Source organism: Aegilops tauschii, chromosome 4 (genome assembly GCF_002575655.3).
Source record: "Aegilops tauschii subsp. strangulata cultivar AL8/78 chromosome 4, Aet v6.0, whole genome shotgun sequence".
Classification (NCBI taxonomy): domain Eukaryota; kingdom Viridiplantae; phylum Streptophyta; class Magnoliopsida; order Poales; family Poaceae; genus Aegilops; species Aegilops tauschii.
In genome coordinates, this window is record NC_053038.3 from 88,639,231 (window position 1) to 88,659,785 (window position 20,555).

Consider the following 20,555-nt stretch of genomic DNA (forward strand, 5'->3'; position numbering starts at 1 on the left):
TGCATTTCATACAATAAAGAGACAACCATAAGGCTCATGCTGGTTGCGATAACTTACAAACATGATCATCTCATACAATAACGTATATCACATCATGTATTGACCATATCACATCACAACATACCCTGCAAAAACAAGTTAAACGTCCTCTACTTTGTTGTTGCAAGTTTTACGTGGCTGCTACGGGCTTCTAGCAAGAACCGTTCTTACCTATGCATCAAACCACAACGGTGTTTCATCAAGTTTGTTGTTTTAACCTTCTTCAAGGACCGTCCGCAGTCAAATTCGATTCAACTAAAGTAGGAGAAACAGACACCCGCCAGCCACCTTTATGCAAAACTAGTTGCATGTCTGTCGGTCGAATCGGTCTCATGTGCGTGGACATGTAAGGTTGGTCCGGGCCGCTTCATCTTACAATACCGCTAAATCAAAATAAGACGTTGGTGGTAAGCAGTATGACTATCACCTCCCACAACTCTTTCTGTTCTACTCGTGCATATCATCTACGCATAGACCTGGCTCATGATGCCACTGTTGGGAAACGTTGCATGGAAAACAAAAAAATTCTACGCACACGCAATGATCTATCCATGGAGATGCATAGCAACGAGGGTGAGAGTGTGTCTACGTACCCTCGTAGACCGTAAGCGGAAGCATTTCTCAACGCGGTTGATGTAGTCAAACTTCTTTGCGCTTCAACCAATCAAGTAACAAACGCACGGCACCTCCGCGTTCTTCACATGTTCAGCTCGGTGACGTCCCTCGCCTTCTTGATCAAGCAAGACATTGAGGTAGTAGATGAGTTCTGTCAGCACGACGGCGTGGTGACGGTGATGGTGAAGTAATCCTCACAGGGCTTCTCCTAAGCACTACGGAAATATGACCGAGGGTGTAAACGGTGGAGGGGGGCGCCGCACACGGCTAGGGAATTGTCTGCGGTGTGCTAGGGGCGTCCCCCCCCCCATATATATATACATATAGGTGGGAGGGAGAGGGGAGAGGCCAGGAGGCGCCCCAAGTAGGACCGAACCCTACTTGGGTTCCTCCTAGGCCGGCCGCCCCCCGCCCCTTCCTTATTTTACTGGAGAGGGAAGGAAAGAGGAGGGGAGAAAGGGAAGGGGAGGCCAAATCCCCCCTTTCCTTTCTCTTCCCCCCTTTCCTTCTCCCTTTGGTTCGGCCCATATGGGGGACGCACCAGCCCCTGGTGGCTAGTGCATTTCCTCTCTTGGCCCATTAGGCCCATATCTTTTGTCGGGGGTGCCCAGAACCCCTTTCGGTGACCAGATATGTACACGGTACCCCCCGGAACACTTCCGGTGTCCGAATACTATCATCCTATATATCAATCTTTACCTCTCGACAATTTTGAGACTCCTCGTCATGTCTGTGATCTCATCTGGGACTCCGAACAACATTCAGTCACCAAAACATATAACTCATATAACATTATATCGTCAAAGAACGTTAAGCGTGCGGACCCTACGGCTTCGAGAACTATGTAGACATGACCGAGACACCTCTCAGGTCAATAACCAATAGCGGAACCTAGATGCCCATATTGGCTCCTACATATTCTACGAAGATCTTTATCGGTCAAACCGTTATGACAACATACGTTATTCCCTTTGTCTGTAGGTATGTCACTTGCCCGAGATTCGATCGTCGGTATCTTCATACCTAGTTCAATATCGTTACCAGCAAGTCTCTTGATAACCCACAAGTATAGGGGATCACAACAGTTTTCGAGGGTAGAGTATTCAACCCAAATTTATAGATTAGACACAAGGGGAGCCGAAGAATATTTGAAGGTATTAGCAGTGCAGCAATGTGATCAGTAGCAAAGTAGTATGATAGTATTGATAATAGTAGCAACAGCAACGGTAACGGTAACGGTGATAGCAGTAATTTTGTAGCAAGTGTAACAGTAACAGCAGCAGTAGTAACTTAGCAAGATCAATATAGGATAAATTCGTAGGCATTGGATCAGTGACTTGTTGGATGATATTCATCATGAGACAATTATAGCCTAGGGCGATACGGCACTAGATCCAGTTCATCAATATAATGTAGGCATGTATTCCGTAAATAGTCATACGTGCTTATGGAAAGAACTTGCATGACATCTTTTGTCCTACCCTCCCATGGCAGTGGGGTCCTATTGGAAACTAAGGGATATTAAGGCCTCCTTTTAATAGAGAACCGGAACAAAGCATTAACACACGATGAATACATGAACTCCTCAAACTACGGTCATCACCGGGAGTGATCCCGCCTATTTTTACTCCGGAGTTGCCGGATCATAACACGTAGTAGGTGACTATAACTTGCAAGATCAGATCTAGAACAAGGATATAATGGTGATAACATAAACGGTTCAGATCTGAATTCATGGCACCCGGGCCCAAAGTGACAAGCATTAAGCATGGCAAAGTCATAGCAACATCAATCTTAGAACATAGTGGATACTAGGGATCAGGCCCTAACAAAACTAACTCGATTACATGATGAATCTCATCCAACTCCTCACCGACCAGCAAGCCTACGAAGGAATTACTCACACCCAGTGGGGAGCATCATGGAATTGGTGATGGAGAAGGGTTGGTGATGATGAAGAACGAAGATCCCCCTCTCTGGAGCCCCAAACGGACTCCAGATCTGGCCTCCCGATGAAGAACAGGAGGTGACGGCGGCTCCGTCTCGTGGATCACGATAATTCTTTCTCCTTGATTTTTTTTGGAAAAATAGGATTTTATGCGTTGGTTTCTGGGTCTACGGGGCCACCAGGTGGGGACAACCCACCTGGGCGCGCCAGGAGGGGGCGCACCCTGGTGGGTTGAGCCCACCCAGGTGCCCCCCTCCGGTGGATCTTGGCTCCAGAAATTCTTATTTATTGTATAAAAAATCTTTGCAAAGTTTCGTTCCATTCCGAGAACTTTTATTTCTTGACAAAAACAATACCACGGTAGTTCTCCTGAAAACAGTGTCAGTCCGGGGTTATTTCATTCAAATCATGCAAATTAGAGTCCAAAACAAGAGGAAAAGCGTTAGGAAAAGTAGATACGTTGGAGACGTATCAACTCCCCCAAGCTTAAACCTTTGCTTGTCCTCAAGCAATTCAGTTGATAAACTAAAAGTGAAAAAGAAAAACTTTTACGAACTCTTTTGCTCTTGTTTGCATAAATAAGCTTAAATAGCACCCAAGTTTTCAGCCAACATTATAACTAACCATGCCGACAATAACTCTTAAAGATTATATTAATCCATATCAATGACATAATCAGCTAGCGAGCAATAATAAGATATCTCAGACAGCAACATGTTGTCAAAACAACCATGATATAATATGACAATAGTGGTATCTCGCTAGCCCTTTCTGAGACCGCAAAACATAAATGCAGAGCACCTCCAAGGTTCAAGCAGTGACTAAACATTGTAATTCATGGTAGAAAAGATCCAGTATTGATGCACCCAACATTAGCTAGACAACAATGATCTCAGGTTCTGGCTCTTATTTTAGAAGGTGATGACACAACATAAAAGTAAATAGATAGTCCCTTTGCAGAGGGAAGCAGTGATTTACAGAGGTGCCAGAGCTCAAGTTTTTAAACAGAGGTAAATGATATTTTGAGACATGCACCCTTCTCATTTACTTCACGACCATCAGTTATCAATATCTTCCATGCTAAGCACGCTAGTGGGGGTTCCCAAGCGATAAAAGTAAAGGTTTACTCCCCCGCCACCAATAATCACACTCCACGGCTTGTCCGAAACAACGGGTGCCATCCAAACCAATCAACAGTCCCGGGGGAGTTTTGTTTAATTAATTGCATTTTTTAGTTCGGGATTGGGGATCCCTATTACCGCCCTTTCCTCATGCGATGGCGAGTGAATAAACACTCGACCTGAGAATAACCCACTTAGCATGGAAGATACCGACCACCTCCTATCGTTCCATGAACGATCCAGGCACAGAAAAAGGATATTTATTAGAAGTTTTTAGAGGTGGCACATGCAAATTTACTTAGGACGGCAGGGTAATACCACATATAGGTAGGTATGGTGGACTCATCTGGAATAACTTTGGGTTCAAGGTTTTTGATGTACAAGCAGAATTCCCACTTAGTACACGCAAAGGCTAGCAATTAGATTGAGAAGCAGCCAGCTAGAGAGCAACAACGGTCATGAACATGCATTATGCATAACTAACATTGGACACTAGCATGAGTAGGATATGAACACCATGAACATAAATATCATAGAGGCTATGTTGGTTTTGATTCAACTACATGCATGAACATGTGCCTGTCGGATGTGGGGTTCCGGCAAACCCTTAAGGTTCGAACACTTGGGTGCGCGCGAAGTCTTTCCCTCCTACCGATCTACGCCCTAGCTCGCTAAGATCTCGCGGACGAACTCGACGAACTCGCAACACAGAAAAACACGAGGTTTATACTGGTTCGGGCCACCGTTGTGGTGTAATACCCTACTCCAGTGGGGTGGTGGTGGATTGCCTCTCGGGCTGATGATGAATAGTACAAGGGAAGAACAGCCTCCTAAGGTTGAGGTGTTCTTGTGGCTAGGCTCTCGATCGGGTTGGATCAAGCTAAGATCCGATCCTCCCATTACTATGGTGGCTGGACCTATTTATAGAGGCCCTGGTCCTCTCCCCAAATATCGAGCGGGAAGGGAGCCAACAACGGCAGGCAAATTTCAAGGGGGACAGCTAGTACAAGCTATCCTGACAAAAAGCGGTCTTCGCCTGTGAAAAGCTCTGGTGGTGACGCCGTCTTGGGCTCCACGATGACCTCCGTCTTGCCGTCCTCCTGGTATTGGTCTCGTTGCACCAATATAGCAACCTTTGCCTGATGCCTCGGTACTCTTCGCCTGCGCTGGCCTCCTTAGCACCAAAGAGGAAATAAGGACGCTGTGTGCGCTGGCGCCCGCCTGGTGCCGTTCGTCATGGCTCATGTCACGAGAGCCTCGTGAGGTTTTTCCCCGCCTTGATATCTCCGCTCCTCGCGAGCCTGCCTGGCTAGGACACTCCAGAGGAGGTCTTGCGTCGTCCGCCTCGCGAGGCTCGGACCCTCGCGAGGGTCTTGGTTGCCTCGTTGATGAAGATGGGCCGTACGGCCTGCTTGCTCAGCCACGCTGTGGGCCGTAGGCAGGCTAGTCTGGGGACCCCCGTTCCCAGAACGCCGACAGTAGCCCCCGGGCCCAAGGTGCGCTCAGGCTTGGCTTCGCGGCAAAGCCAAGGGTCAAGTTCGGAGCACCACGGGCCCCGAAAGCCTGCGGCCTCGGTTGACGCGTGGCGGTTGATTGGACGTGGGTGCCTCCGCTTCCCCACGCTGCCTCGGCAACTGCACGACTTGATAAGTCCCTGCGACATGCAAGGAAAACCATCATTACCTGCGATCGTGGGGGACGCCAGTTGGCCTTCTCTTGCTATAAATGGGGAGGGGGCGGAACCCCCGTCGCCCATCTCTTCCTTGCTTGCTTGTTTCTTCCTCCTTGCTCCACTACTAATAACAATGGCGCCCATCAGAAGGTTTTCTGCTGAAGAGAAAGGGAAGGCTCCCGGTGACGATCCGGGGCCACTTCTGCCGAAGAAGAGGTCGATCCATCGCCGTGATGAAGCGGCGAAGCAGGTGGTGTCGAGGCCTTGGTGCGAGCGGCCTCCTCCGGGGTACCCGCTACCCTTGTACGCCCGAGCCGAGGGCTCGGGAGGTCGGAGCGGCGAGCAGCGCTGCCCATGCCGTGCCCGGGGTCGCCGCGCCACAGTGACGCGTGCTGTCGCCCCTGGGGTCCACGCCGCGGACTCCACGCGTGAATTGGTGCTGTAGGCGCCAATGCCTCCAAGCTCCTGGATCCGCTTCCCGCGGTTCTTCTCCGACGTGATGCCGCCGAGGGGGCCTCTCGAGCTCTGGTTGCAGCACGCTGACTGCAGCACTCCGGCGACCGGAGCGGAGATCGAAGCGGTTCCCGCCGGCAAGATCTTCATGACCCGTGGCTGGGGGGAGATCGCACGGGTCTGCCATGCAAGGGGCGCCCTCGCAATCCACTTCGAGTACGATGGCGCTTCCACGCTCTTCTTCAAGGTCTCCGACGCTGAGGGCCGCCGCCTGGAGTGCTGCCCCGGAGAGGAGCGCCAGACTAACGCGTGCTCCGCTCGTGGCTACTCCAACAGCAGCAGCCCTTGGGAGTCCGGCAGCTCTCCTGAGCTTTACGAGACTCCGGAGATGAACGACGACAGCTACTTGCCCCCGAGCTCTCGCCGCGCCCGGAGTAGAGCTGCGGCATCCGGCCGTCGCCGCCGCTAATCTGGATGGGGTTGGCGCCGGCCTCCCGTGGCCCAGTGTTGATGATGGCGTCCGCCACGGAAGGATGTAGATAGGATTCCCCTTAGTGTCAGCTTTTGTTTCCTGCGAAGAATCATGAATCACCCCGTGGGGGCATGTAAGGATCTGTAGTGTCTTTTGTGCTTATCTTCCTTGTTATGAAAACTTGGTGAACGCATGTCCCGTTAAGGCTCGGTCCCCCCTTTCTTTCCTCACGATAGCTCGTTGCTCTACGCTGACAGGTCCCGGTCCCAAGGCGGCTACAGCCGTCGCTGGTATGCCAGGTCGCGATGCCGTGGTCAAGGCCAGGAGGTGTGCGGCCCGAGGTGCAGTAAGAGCCCCTGAGGCGCGATGCTCGGGAGGTCCCCCTTAGCGCTCAAGCAGCTATCGTAAGGCGAGAAAGGGAGTCGACGTGGCCGCAACGGGGTTGCGGCAAGGCGTGAGTGACCATTAGGCCCAGACATGTAGCCGATCCGAGTGCGGGACTTATCTTGTTGATTTCGTGGCGAATCTTGACATTGCGCTGGGGTTGCGCGCCTACTTGTGCGGCATAGCTAGACCAGCCCATACGAGTCCCCCTCCCCCCATGCTCTCCTTAGTGCTCTACGTCCTTAGGTCCCGGCCCTCGAGCGAGCTCAGCCGCCGCTTGTATGCCAGGTCGCGATGCCGTGGCCAAGGCCAGGGGGTGAGGGCTGGAGAGCCAGTAAGAGCTCCTGAGTCGCGATGCTCAGGAGCCCCCCTTTTAACGTGCAAGCGAATTGCACAAGAGAAAAGGAGACTCGCGGTGCCGCCTGCTATCCTTCTCACGGGATCCCTGTGAACTGGCACAAGAAGAAACACGGTTTGCCGTTACAGCTGTCAGCCTGCCGTTGTTGCTCTGGATGAGATGAAGGCACTGAGGGCCTGGTGAGGTGACGTGCGCGGGGCGTGCCGCGAGCCAGAGCTCGACCGCTCAGGTTTGTCGATGTGACAGGGACGGACCCATGCACCAGCGCCGTGCCTGTGTGGAGGCCCCGGGGGAGGCGATGATCGGGCAGGTGGTAGTAACTGGCAGGTTAAGCATGGAGAGTAGATCAGCTTAGGTAAATGCAGGAAGATACATGCCACCGGGTCTGGCCCGAGCGGCTTGGGGCTGATGCAGCCCGAGGGGCGCCCCCAGCAAGGTAAGCTAAAGACATAAGCAAAAGAAATACATGCCACAGGGATGGACCCATGTGGCCTGGGAATAATGCATCCCGAGGGGCGCTCCCAGCTTAAACGAACTTGGAAGATGTCACCTGGTTCTGTAGACGAAGTAGAGTTGGTGCAGCTGAAGGCGTGCGCTGAAGAAATGACTCCTCATGAGCCACTGGGAGCCTGAGCCTCGGGAGGCTCTGGGGACTCGGGAGGTTCCCTGAAGACCGTCTCCATCTCCTCTAGGACGGCGTGGTACCTGGCCTCCTGAGCCGCCAGGACACGCCGCAGGTCGCGTTGATGGGCTGACGCCATGCTCGGCAAGCCGAAGGGCATGCAAACGTAGCTGTGTGGTGGGCCCTCACAGCGGCCCACACGCGATGGCCAGAAGCGCTCCTGAGATGTGGCCCTGTTGAGCCCGGGGATGTCGATGCAGACACGCAGCTCAGCATCCTCGCCTGGATGGGGAGCTGCGCCTCGTGAGCGGCTGTCGATGTGCATGGCTCTTGCTTCTTACAGTTCCTGAGTGGTCTTGGTGATGAACTGAGTGGTGGGCACTCCTTGCCCTATGCTCTCCTGAGGGACACGTGCCGCGAAGCACGCCTCCAAGTGGTGCCCAAACGCCTCCCTCGTGAGGTTGGCAAGGTCTGAGGCCCTCCAGAAGAGAGCCCCCGGGCCCTGCCCGAGGAGGGCGCCGGGCGCGCCTTCATATGCGATGGAGGGAGGCGCCCCTGGAGCGGGCGCTGATCCTGACGAGGCTCCTGCCGCGACGCCATCCTTCTGAGGTCCTACACGGCGCGGCTGCTTCTTCTTGGGGATGGTCTCCGGAGGGCCTTCATTTCTGCTGTTGGGGTCGTCGATTGATGCAGCTTGAAAGGCACGCTCGAGGGAGCACACCGTATCCCTCTCTTCACACGGGACCATGATGATTCCTCCGCTTCCTGGCATCTTGAGAACGTTGTAGCCGTGATGAGTGACTGCCATGAATTTGGCTAGGGCTGGATACCCGAGGATGGCATTGTACGGCAGGCGGGTGTGCGCGACGTCGAAGTCGATGAGCTCGGTGCGGTAGTTCTTGCGCTCTCCGAAGGTGACAAGCAGGCAGACCTGCCCTATCGGTGTGGTGGAGCCGTCGGTCACTCCTGAGAAAGGTTTGGTGGGCTGGAGCTGTTCATATGGCACTTGGAGGTTGTCGAACGTGTCGACGGACAGGACGTTGAGCCCTGCACCACCGTCGATGAGGGTCTTGGTGACCTCCACATTGCTGATGACTGGGGAACACAACATAGGAAGGGCGCCAGCGGTGGTTGTGCACTTGAGCTAATCCGCCGAGTTGAAAGTGATGGCGCATTGGGACCACTTGAGCGGGCGCGTGGCCGCGAGCTTGGGGAGCACCGCGTTTACCTCGCAAGCGAACTGTTTGAAGATGCGTTGAGAGGCTGGGGCCTGGGCGCCACCCAAAATGCAGTCGATTGCACGCGGCTCCTCAAAGCCCACAGCCCCCTCGTCCTGGTGGTGGTCGTCGTTCCTTCTTGGTGGCGGCAGCGGAGGAAGACCGATGTTGCCTTGGGGGCGATCCTCACGAGGCGGGTCCCTCCAGGCGCCCTCGCGAGGTTTGTCCTGCCAGCGGTCCTCACGAGGCCGGTCGCGCCACTCCTGGCGCGGGCCACGGTCGTCCCATCGTCCGCCTCCTCGTCCTCCTCCTCGGCCGTAGCCACGGTCGTTGCGCTCGAGGCGTCGACCGTAGCGTCCTTCCTGTATGGCTCTGAGCTCTTGACAGTCGCTGGTGTTGTGGGTGTTCAGGTTGTGGAAGGCGCAGAACGGTCGATCGTTCTTGGATGACTCGGGCTGATCTCTGCCCCATTTGGTGTCGGGCTCCGCTGCGAGCACAGCTGCCTCCTTGCGCTTCACGTCCTTGGCCTTGACCTTCTTCTCCTCCGCTCCTGCGGCTGGCAGTTCGAGGAGAGAAAGGTGCCCCTCCTCAGCTCTTGCGCACTTGGTCGCCAGGTTGAACAGCTCCTGAGATGTGCAGAGCTCCTCGTGGATGGCGAGCTCTTCCTTCATCTTGATGTCGCGGACGCCGTCAGAGAACGCGGAGATGATGGCCTCGTCCGTGACCTTGGGGACCTTGAGGCGGGTGTTGTTGAAGCGCTGGATGTACTTCTGGAGGGTCTCTCCTGGTTGCTGCTTGATGCGGCGTAGATTGCCCGCGGCCGACGGGCTGTCGCGAGTGCCCTGGAAGTTGGCGACGAAGCGGTCGCGCATCTCGTCCCAGGAAGAGATCGAGCCGTGCTGCAGGTTCAGTAGCCAGGAGCGGGCTCCATCCTTGAGAGCCATGGGAAACCAGTTCGCCATGACTTTTTCATCGCCGTTGGCCGCTTCGATGCTCAGCTCATAGAGCTGCAGGAACTCCGCGGGGTCGGCGGTGCCGTCGTAGTGAGGAGGCAGATCCGGCTTGAACTTGCCTCGCCAGGCGACACTACGCAGCTCGGGGGTGAAGGCGCGGCAGCCGGCCGTGGTTGCCGGGGCCCGCTTCGGAGGTGGAGCTTGGTCTTGACGAGGTCCGCGCTGCGCTGCTACAGGCGGCGCGCGGTCTTGACGGGGTGGCGGGGAAGCGTAGGTGCAGCTTCTCGCGGCCGCGGGATTTCATGGCAGCTTCTCTCTTCGCGCGCGGGTGCCGGGCGCGGTGGATCACGCCGTGGAGCCGCGCGCCTTGGTGCCAAGGCACCGTCTTGGGGCTGAGGTGGTGGAGGCATGCCATGAGCCCCGTCGCCCGCGGCTGGTTGAGGGGGAGGCAGAGAGTGGGACGGCGCCGGAGAGCCCCCTGTGGCGCGAACGAGCTCGGCGACGCGGTCGAGCCACTCCTCATAGGGGTCGTCAACGGGGTGGTAGCGCAGGAGCTCGTTCGCCGCGAGGAGCGCGGCCCGTGCCTCCATGGGAGCGAGGTGGAGAACGACGAGGTGGCCCGCCAACGGGAGCCGTCTGAGCCACGCGGGCGGTGAGGGCAGCCCGACGCTCAGCTCGAGCACGGCGAGCGTCCGCCATGGAGACGACGGAGCGATGGAGCGACGGACTAATGGAAGGGCAGCTACGGCGCACCCCTACCTGGCGCGCCAAATGTCGGATGTAGGGTTCTGGCAAACCCTTAAGGTTCAAACACTGGGGTGTGCGCGAAGTCTTTCCCTCCTACCGATTTATGCCCTAGCTCGCTAATATCTCGCGGACGAACTCGACAAACTCGCAACACAGAAAGACACGAGGTTTATACTGGTTCAGGCCACCGTTGTTGTGTAATACCCTACTCCAGTGTGGTGGTGGTGGATTGCCTCTCGGGCTGATGATGAACAGTGCAAGGGAAGAACAGCCTCCTGAGGTTGAGGTGTTCTTGTGGCTAGGCTCTCGATCGGGTTGGATCAAGCTAAGATCCGATCCTCCCATTACTATGGTGGTTGGACCTATTTATAGAGGCCCTGGTCCTCTCCCCAAATATCGAGCGGGAAGGGAGCCAACAACGGCGGGCAAATTTGAAGGGGGACAGCTAGTACAAGCTATCCTGACAAAAGCAGTCTTCGCCTGCGAAAAGCTCTGGTGGTGACGCCGTCTTGGGCTCCACGATGACCTCCATCTTGCCGTCCTCCTGGTCTTGGTCTCGTTGCACCAATATAGCAACCTTTGCCTGATGCCTCGGTACTCTTCGCCTGCGCTGGCCTCCTTAGCACCAAAGAGGAAATAAGGACGCTGCGTGCGCTGGCGCCCGCCTGGTGCCGTTCGTCATGGCTCACGTCACGAGAGCCTCGTGAGGTTTTGCCCCGCCTTGATATCTCCGCTCCTCGCGAGCCTGCTTGGCTAGGCCACTCCAGAGGAGGTCTTGCGTCATCCGCCTCGCGAGGCTCGGACCCTCGCGAGGGTCTTGGTTGCCTCGTTGATGAAGATTGGCCATACGGCCTGCTTGCTCAGCCACGCTGTGGGCCGCAGGCAGGCAAGTCTGGGGACCCCCGTTCCCAGAACGCCGACAGTGCCAAGTCAAGCCACTCGAACATTCAGAGGAGGATACCATATCATCACACTACATCACGATCATTTTAACGCAATGTTGATATCCAAGATAAATCATTATCCACTCCCAGCTACTTATGCATGGCATGAGAAACTATAATCTCTAATTGTCATTGCAAACATGTTTAATCATAATCATGGATACTAGGTTAAACATATTTACACAAACAGAACAAGTCAAGTTCATACCAGTTTCTCTCTGCCACGGCCAGTTCATCGAATATCATCATTATTGCCTTTCACTTGCATGAATGAACGGTGTGAAAACAATAATAATAGTGCAAGAGTGCCGTGGACTAAGCTGGAATCTGCAAAACATTTTATTCAACAGGAGAAGACAAGGTAAAATGGCCTCTTTATTAGATCAACAATTATTCATATGAGAGCCACTCAACATTTTTCATCGTCGTCTTCTACTCGGTATGACTCGAATAAAAGGAAAATAAATTCAGAGAAACACACCGAAATATTATTGGAGGTTTTGGTTTTCTTGAACAACCAAATAAGAGGGAAAAACAAAAGCGAGAAAAACTATTTACACGGGAAAGCTCCCAACTAGCAAAAGAAGAACAAGGAAGTCTTTTTGGGTTTTCTTTTCAATGCTACAGCTAAGCATGCATAGAAAGTAAACTAACTACAAATATATTTTTTTGGTTTTTCTAAGGTTTTTCAAACACACAAGAAGAAAGCAAGAAAATAAATTTAACATGGATGATACAATGAAAAAGTGTGAACACCGACAAATGGAATAAGTGGACATGAATGTAATGTCGGTGAGAAACACGTACTCCCCCAAGCTTAGGCTTTTGGCCTAACTTGGTAATCAATCAGAAGCATGGATATTAGTTGGTGTGGTAGCTCACGGAGGCTCTCGGTGCGGATGCCTCGGCCTGCCATGCTGCCTCCACTGCTGCGTTGTGAGCTTGGGCCTCGCTCTCAAGAACAAAATATATTCCTTTGTTGTGATAGTCAAAAAGAGCAGGCGCAGGCAAATATGTGTGCACAATAGATGTTTGGTTAAACAACAGATTGTAAGTGAAGTTATGAATTTTTCCTTTGAGGATCTTATGACTTTTTAAAGCATCAAAGTCTAAATACTGTGTGGGTAGGATAGGATCAAAGGGCAAAGGTGAAACACCCAGCCCTCGTGCTAAACGCGTGGCATATATTCCACCATAGAAATAGCCACTATTAGCATTATGCTGCAGTCTGCGTACAACAATCGCTCCAATGTTATAACTCCTTTCACCGGTGAGAGCGGTGCACATGAGGCTCAAGTCTGGAGCACAAAGCATACTATAGTCTAGCTTGCCTACTATACATTTCTCGTTAAATAATGCAAAGTACTGAATTGCGAGAAAATGAATGCTCTTTATTCTACCTTGTGTCACTCCCCTCGTCTCACCGTAGCAAAGACTAGTCAAGAATGATTGGTACTCAGCCCTTGGCGGTTCGTCAAGCGAACCCCAGAATGGGAGTTTTCAGTGGTGAGCAAAACTCTCTAGTGAGATGGTAAATGGATTTTCATAAAGCTTAAATGACACCCTAGACTCACGGGGATGGAATTTAAATCCTTTGACAAATGATTCAGTGAGAGTGTGGTGTTGTTCTATAAGTGCATCTAGTGCCACCCCTAGTTGGTTTTGGAGTATTGACGACAAACTTGGTTGAGGGACTAATGTGTTTGTGAGAATTGCAGGATAACACAGGTAGTAGTCCCTTATTGATTTGGTTTACCTACTAGAGATGACCCCTAAAAATGTGTGAAGACATTGAAGACAATGGTGGTTCGTGAAGACATTCACTGAGAAGATTATGACATGAGAAGACATTCATGTGAAGACTATGGAGGGCGAAGACATAGTTGTTTCGTAGTTCCTTTTCTTCTTTGTTGAGTCATAGGAACCACCGTACTGTTAAGTGGGGTCCAAGCGAACAAAGTCAGAGTGACTGAAGTGATGCTCAACTAAATCATATGCCTTCGAGCGTAGACAATGAGAGCAAAATTTATCCAGAGCTGGATGAGTCAGCTTTACTTGTAGCCCAAGTCAAGCTTCCGCGTGTGTTTGAAATCCGACCGTTGGACACGTCTTGGTTCCTTAGTGACCCAGGGTCATTTCGGACAAATCAGGTCGGCTTGCCTCCTGGCTATAAATAGCCCGCGCCCTACACCATAAATTGGTGGCTGCTCAGAGTTAGTGCACGACTTTTGTCGTTTGAGAGCAACCCACCTCCAAAGCATTTGAGAGAGAGATCCTTGTGAGGACAAAGCCCAAAACACCCAGAGCCAAAGAGTGTTAGGCATCACTGAAGTCTTTCTGTCCGCATGACCTAAAGACTTGTTACACTTGAGGACTGTGAATCGTCCAGCCGGTTAGGCGTCGCGTTCTGAGCATCCAAGAGCCATTATGGATTGCCAGTGAACGAAGTCTGTGAAGTTTTGGAAGTCTACCTTGAAGACTTACTAGAGTGATTGGGCGAGGACTGGGTGTCCTTAGCTCAAGGGGAATAAGGTGAAGACGCGGTCTTCTGAGTTAAACTCAGCCTCCCTAACCAGACGTACAGTTGTCACAGCAACTGGAACTGGTCTACCAAATCCTTGTTTTCACCAAGCAACTGGTTCTCTCCTTCACTTTCCTTTACTTACAGTTTGACTTCGTGAAGTCATTGCCTACTTGTCTGATATGATTGACTTCACTCAATGAAGACTATTTACCATTTGGCTTCATACTGTCTTCCATCCTGATCCATACTACCTAGCTGCTGATAGTCTTCGTGCTTTCACTTTATTGCTTACTTGACTATGGCTTGTCTAGTGTAGTCTACCTTCCGCTGCATATAAATAGGTTCATTTCTACTGTTTGTCTTCAAATACCTCGTGTTTTGAAGACTTTCGTAAAAATCGCCTATTCACCCCCCCCTCTAGTCGATAACTAGCACTTTCAATTGGTATCAGAGCAAGGTGCTCCCTTGTTCTGTGTGATTCGGTTTAACCACCTGTAGTTTTAGCTATGTTGACTGCAGGGATAATCAAGGTCTCCGCTGCGTGCCCAGTCTTCGACGGCACTGATTACCCCTATTGGAAGAATAAGATGCGTATGCATCTTCAAGCCATTGAGGTCGACCACCGGTATGTCATCAAGAATGGCGTTCCCAAGGTCGGTGAAGGTGTCACCACTGCTGATGTAAGAGGTTCATTCAACTGGATTCAACTGCCAAGAACATCATCTGTGGTCATCTGACCAAAGGACAGTACGGCCGTGTGAGTGCACTGGAAACTGCGAAGCTAGTCTGGGACTGGCTCTCCAAGGTCAACGAAGGCGTCTCAACTCAGAGAGATTCAAGGATTGATGTTCTTCGCAACCTCTTCAACCGCTTCAAGAGAAACAACAATGAGAATGTCCAGCTCACGTTTGATCGCCTCACTGATATCACAAATGAGCTTCGCGCACTTGGCTCCACTGAGATCACCAAGCATGAAATCGTCAAGAAGCTACTAAGATCACTTGACAGCTCATTCAACACCCTGGCCCTGATGATTCAAGAACGTTCTGACTTCAAAGATCTCAATCCGTCTGACATACTCGAGAGGCTCAACACACATGAGTTCCAGTTATCTGAGAAGAGAGACATCTATGGCCCCAACTAAGGCCGAACCCGGGCTTTGAAGTCGAAGGTTGTGACCTCATCTGAAGAAGAATCTGATTGCAGTTCTGGTGATCCTGAAGACACTGGAAAGGAGCTAGCTATGCTCGTGAAGAAGTTCCAGAAGTGCTCCAAGAAGAAAGGTTTCAGAAAGTCTTCAAGATCCAGCTCAAGAAATGATGAAGCTTCCACTCGTGACCACAAGAAGAGAACATGCCACAAATGCAAGAAACCCGGTCACTATATCTCTGAGTGTCCTCAATGGGACAATGAGACCAAGAAGAAGAAGAGCAAGGAATGATTCAGATGACAAGAAGAAGAAGAAATCTTCAAAGTCTTCGTCACACAAGAAGATCTCATCAAGCAAGGCTCGTGTGTTTGTTGGCAAGGAGATAGATTTAGAGGAGGAGTCTGCTTTTGAGGAGGTGGAGTCTGTGGAGGAGTCCGATTCAGGTGTGGCAAGCCTGGCTCTAGCTTCAGCTTATGTCGCCAAGTCCATCTTGGACACTGAAGACAATGGCCTCATCACCAACACTGATGCTGATGATGAGGATGACTCTGCTCTTACCTACTGCTTCATGGCACGTGGTGCCAAGGTAAACTCACGTGATGCTTACTTTCAAACATCCAATGAAGATGACTCTGAATGTGAATCTAAACCTAGATACAAAACACTTGCTAAAATTGCAACTGAACAACAAACTGCTATGGAACATATTCAAAAGTTGCTAGACAAAAGCGATGACCTGTTGGAAGTGGAAATGACTCAAACTCAGTCCTTAATTGAAGACATTAAAAATCTTCACGTTAAGTATGAGGAACTTGAAGTCGTCATGAAACACTCTCAACTACTCATGAGAAGCTTTCCTATGATTATCTTCAAAGGAAGCAAGAACTTGAGAACTTGAGAGCGACTCATGAAGATCTTCAAAAGGAGAACGAGTCACTCCGCGCTCAACATATCAGTTCTGCTCAGGAAGGTTTTGAGCCACCTTGTCTAAAATGTCTTGAGCGTGATAATGTTGTCTCTGTTGCTGAATGTTCTACTGCTGCTACTGTTGCAATATCTTCAACTGCTGATGTGGTAACTAACCCCTCTACTGAGGATACCACTACTATTGCTGATGAAAATGCCATGTTGAAGACATTGCTTGAAACAGGGATGTACAAAAGCCTCAAAGGGCATCAGACACTATGTGATGTCCTCAAGAAACAGATTCTGAACCGAAACCCTAGGAAAGAGGGTGTTGGGTTCGAGAGGAAAATGAATGTTGATGGTTCATACTAGAAGCCTGAGCAGTACCCCAAAACCACATGGGTTGCTGCAAAGGGACCTTCAGTGGATCCATCTACCTTATCTGGCTTCACTTGTGCTAACCCAATTATTATCGATGAATCCTTTGATGCAAACTATAAACTGTTTAAGAATCAAAATGGTGAAGTGTTTTCCAAGTATATTAGTACTAAATGCAGGAATGGACCACCTTTGAAGAAGATCTGGGTGCCGAAAAGTTGTCTTGAGAAGCTTCCTATGAATGTCATTATGACACCACCTGGGAAGAAGACAAACTCCAGACCAAAGGTTTCATATGGTCCAAAGGCTTCATACAGACAGAGGACTCACCAGAGTCACCCTAACGCCAATGTTTTGCAGGGAAACCATACTCAGACTTATGAATATGAGCGTGTTTCGTCAAACCACTATGTTCATAAGATCAAGAACTTTTCTGCTTATTCTTATGCGTATTATTCACCTCCTGCAAGGCTATTTGCTAGGGCCCCAAAGCCAAAGTTCTCAGATGCTGCACTTAGACTCATTGCTTCTAAGCCACCCTTGAAGATGTGGGTGGTTAAGAAAAATTAATTCTCTTTTGCAGGGAAAGGTCTCCAGCCGGAAATCAAAGGCTTCTGATGCTTATGCTGGGGACCAAAAATATCTTGTGGGACGCAAGATAAAATGCCAGAATGGTCTTACTATGTATTTCGTCTCAGGGTTTCTTGACAAACATCCTATCTACCCTAACCAGGATCTGAACTTTGATAATATGCTTGTTCGTCAAATGTTTATGCTTCACATTTCCCTTGGTGAAGCCTATCCCCCAAACTGCACTATAGGGTACGACACCAAAGGCTTCTGAGTGGATTCTGGATAGTGGATGCACTACCCACATGACTGGTGATCGAAGTCTTCTTATGGATTCAACCCTACGTCCGTCTGAGAAAAGTCACATCACATTTGCTATCACTAGTAAAAGCAAGGTATTGGGCCTAGGTAGAGTTGCAATCTCAAAGGATCAACACATGGATAAAGTAATGCTTGTTGAATCCCTTGGTTTCAACTTAATGTTTGTCTCAATGCTTTGTGATCTGAACATGATTGTGATATTTGGAAAATATCGTTGCCTTGTGCTTATGGAATCTGACAAATCTCTAGTCTTCGAAGGATATCGAAAAGACGATATGTATATGGTAGATTTCTCAACAGGACCACAGCTGTCCGTATGCCTTCTAGCAAAAGCTTCAGAGTGTTGGATCTGGCATCAGAGGCTAGGGCATGTGGGCATGAGGAACCTGTACACTCTAGCGAAGAAGAAGCATGTCATAGGCATCGAGGGCGTCAAGTTCAAGAAGGATCATCTGTGCGGAGCCTGCGAATCTGGAAAGATGACTCGGGCCAAGCATCCCTCGAAGACAATCATGACGACGACATGTCCATTCGAGCTGCTTCACATGGACTTATTTGGCCCTACTCACTAGTCTACCCTCACTACCACTGCTTGCTGTCGGATTTCGGGTTCCGACAAACCCTTGAGGTTCGAACACTGGGGTGCGCACGAAGATCTCTCTCTCTCTCTCTCTCCCTAGCTCACTTTCGCAACGATCGCAAGGCCTAGCTCGACGAACCCAGAGAACGAGAGACACAAGAGTTTATACTAGTTCGGGCCACCGATGTGGTGTAATACCCTACTCCAGTGTGGTGTGGTGGATTGCCTCTTGGGCTGGGGATGAACAGTTACAAGGGAAGAACAGCCTCCTGAGGAGAGGTGCTCTTTTGTTTTGTGAGCTTGTGTGGTTGAGGGCGATCTCCGTGATCCTCTGTCTTCTGCTAAGATGGTGGCTAGCCCTATTTATAGAGGCCCTGGTCCTCTTCCCAAATATTGAGCGGGAAGGGATGCCACAATGGCCAATTTCGAAGGGAGACAACTAGTACAAGTTATCCTGACTAAAGGTGGTCTTCGCCTGCCAAAGGCTCTGGTGGTGACGCCGTCTTGGGCTCCACGGTGACCTCCATCCTGCCGTCCTGCTGGTCTTGGTCTCGTTGCACCGATATGGCAACCTTTGCCTGATGCCTCGGGACTCCTTGACCGTGCTTGCCTCTTTAGCACCAAAGAGGAAACGAGGACACTGCGCGCGCTGGCGCCCACCTGGCGCCGGTCGTCATGGCTTACGTCACAGGAACCTTGCGAGGTGCCCCTTGCCTTGATCTCTCCGCCCCTCGCGAGCCGGCCTGGTGAGGCCGCCCCGGAGGAGGTCTTGCATCATCTGCCTCACGAGGCTTGGCCCCTCGCGAGGGTCTTGAGTGTTTGCTGGTGAAGATGGGCCGCATAGGGCCTCTAGTGGAGCCATGTCGTGGGCTGCAGGCAGGCAAGTCTGGGGACCACCGTTCCCAGGACGCCGACAGTAGCCCCCGGGCCCAAGGCGCGCTCGGACTTGGCTTCGAGGCGAAGCCAAAGGGCAAGCGCGGAGCGCCGCGGGCCCCAACAGCCTACGGCCCCGCTTGACGCGTGGCGATTGATTGGACGTGGGCGTCTCCGCTTCCCCACGCTACCTCGGCAACTGCCCGTCTGACAAAAGACTGGCGCGGGCAACGCTTGCCTTCATTGCTTTCCTTCGTCTAGCTCCAGATCCCCTTTCTCGCTCCTTGCTTCCGAAATCTCCAGATCTGCTTCAATTCCCTTCCGAGCCAGCGACCAATGGCGCCCCGAAAGGTCAAGGCTGCTTTCCCGCCCGCCTGGTACGAGCCGGCTCTGGACGCGCCCAATGTCTCAGAGAAGAACTTCGCTGCCACGCGTCTGCTGACGCGGGGGAGAACAACGAGAGGGGGAAGACTGAGCTCCGGGCTAGCTTCGCCGAGCCGGAGGCTCCGAGAAGCACCTTCTACCCCTTCTTCATGAGCAGCATGGTTGCGGGGCTGGTTCCCCCCTTCTCCGACTTCTTCTACGCCGTCCTCAGCCACTACAGGCTGCAGGCCCTTCATCTTCATCCCAACTCTGTTCTTCTCCTGTTGATCTTCGCCTTCTACTGCAAGGCGTACGTTGGGGTGCTACCGTCCGTGGCTCTGTTGCGCCACTTCTTCCTCCGGATCAACGACGGCCATACCTCAGGGTGTGCCAACTTCATCGCGGCCGGCAAGGCCAACGCGATCTCGAAGGCTGGAAAGAAGGCCGAGGGCTTCAGGAGCAAATGGGTCATGATGGATGCCAAGTGCGTCCACCCACGGTTGACGCTGCCGACAGAGATGCCCCAGTCCGACGAAGGGTGGCTCTGCGCGAAGCTTACTGACGACCGGGCGAAGCCAGTGCTGGAGAAGATGACCGCCGACCTGAAGCCCGGCAATGCGAAGGCGGCAAAGATGATGGGGGCCATTCTCAGGAGGGAATTCCTGATGCTGCGTGTGGCTCCGCTCCAGGCGTGCTCACGCCCCTTGTGGATACTTGGGGGCGAAGCAGACAAGCTTCGCTTGAGTCCGGAGGCCTTGTCTGGAGAAGAGCTGGTTGTGGCTCTCCGCCTCTTGGTTCGGGACGATCAGGAGTATTCACCGAGTGCCTTCGTTCCCTTGTTCCTTCGCAAGGACGGGGCGCAGGTCATGGCTGCCATGCCCACCTTTGACGAGCACGGGCTAGTCGACGCGAGCACTATGCAGTTGCCGCCGAGGCCGTGAAGGGTCAGGTGGAGTCCCTGCTGAAGAGGTTTCGCGCTTTCGACCCCGCGCCCTTGACTGGCGGTGCTGCTGATCCCGCAACTCCGGCGAGTGGTGTGGGTGAGGCCGACGCTGCTAGAGAAGAAGCATCCCTTACGGGCGACGGCAATGACGTCCGGGGATGACGAGATGACTTGCTGGTGGCTCCTTTCCTGTTTAGTTTCTGCAAAATGCACCTTGCCTCGTGGAGGCGTTTAGACTTGTGTTTGGTGTCTGGCCTCATCGCAACACCTCAGGGCGGCCCCATGGCCGTATCAACCTCAGGGAGCCCTTGTGATTGGTGTCGTGGAAACGCTGGCTATCGACGATGAGGGCCCCACCCAGCTGCTTCCTTATCTGGTCGCGGTGCTTGAGGAAGTCGTGAG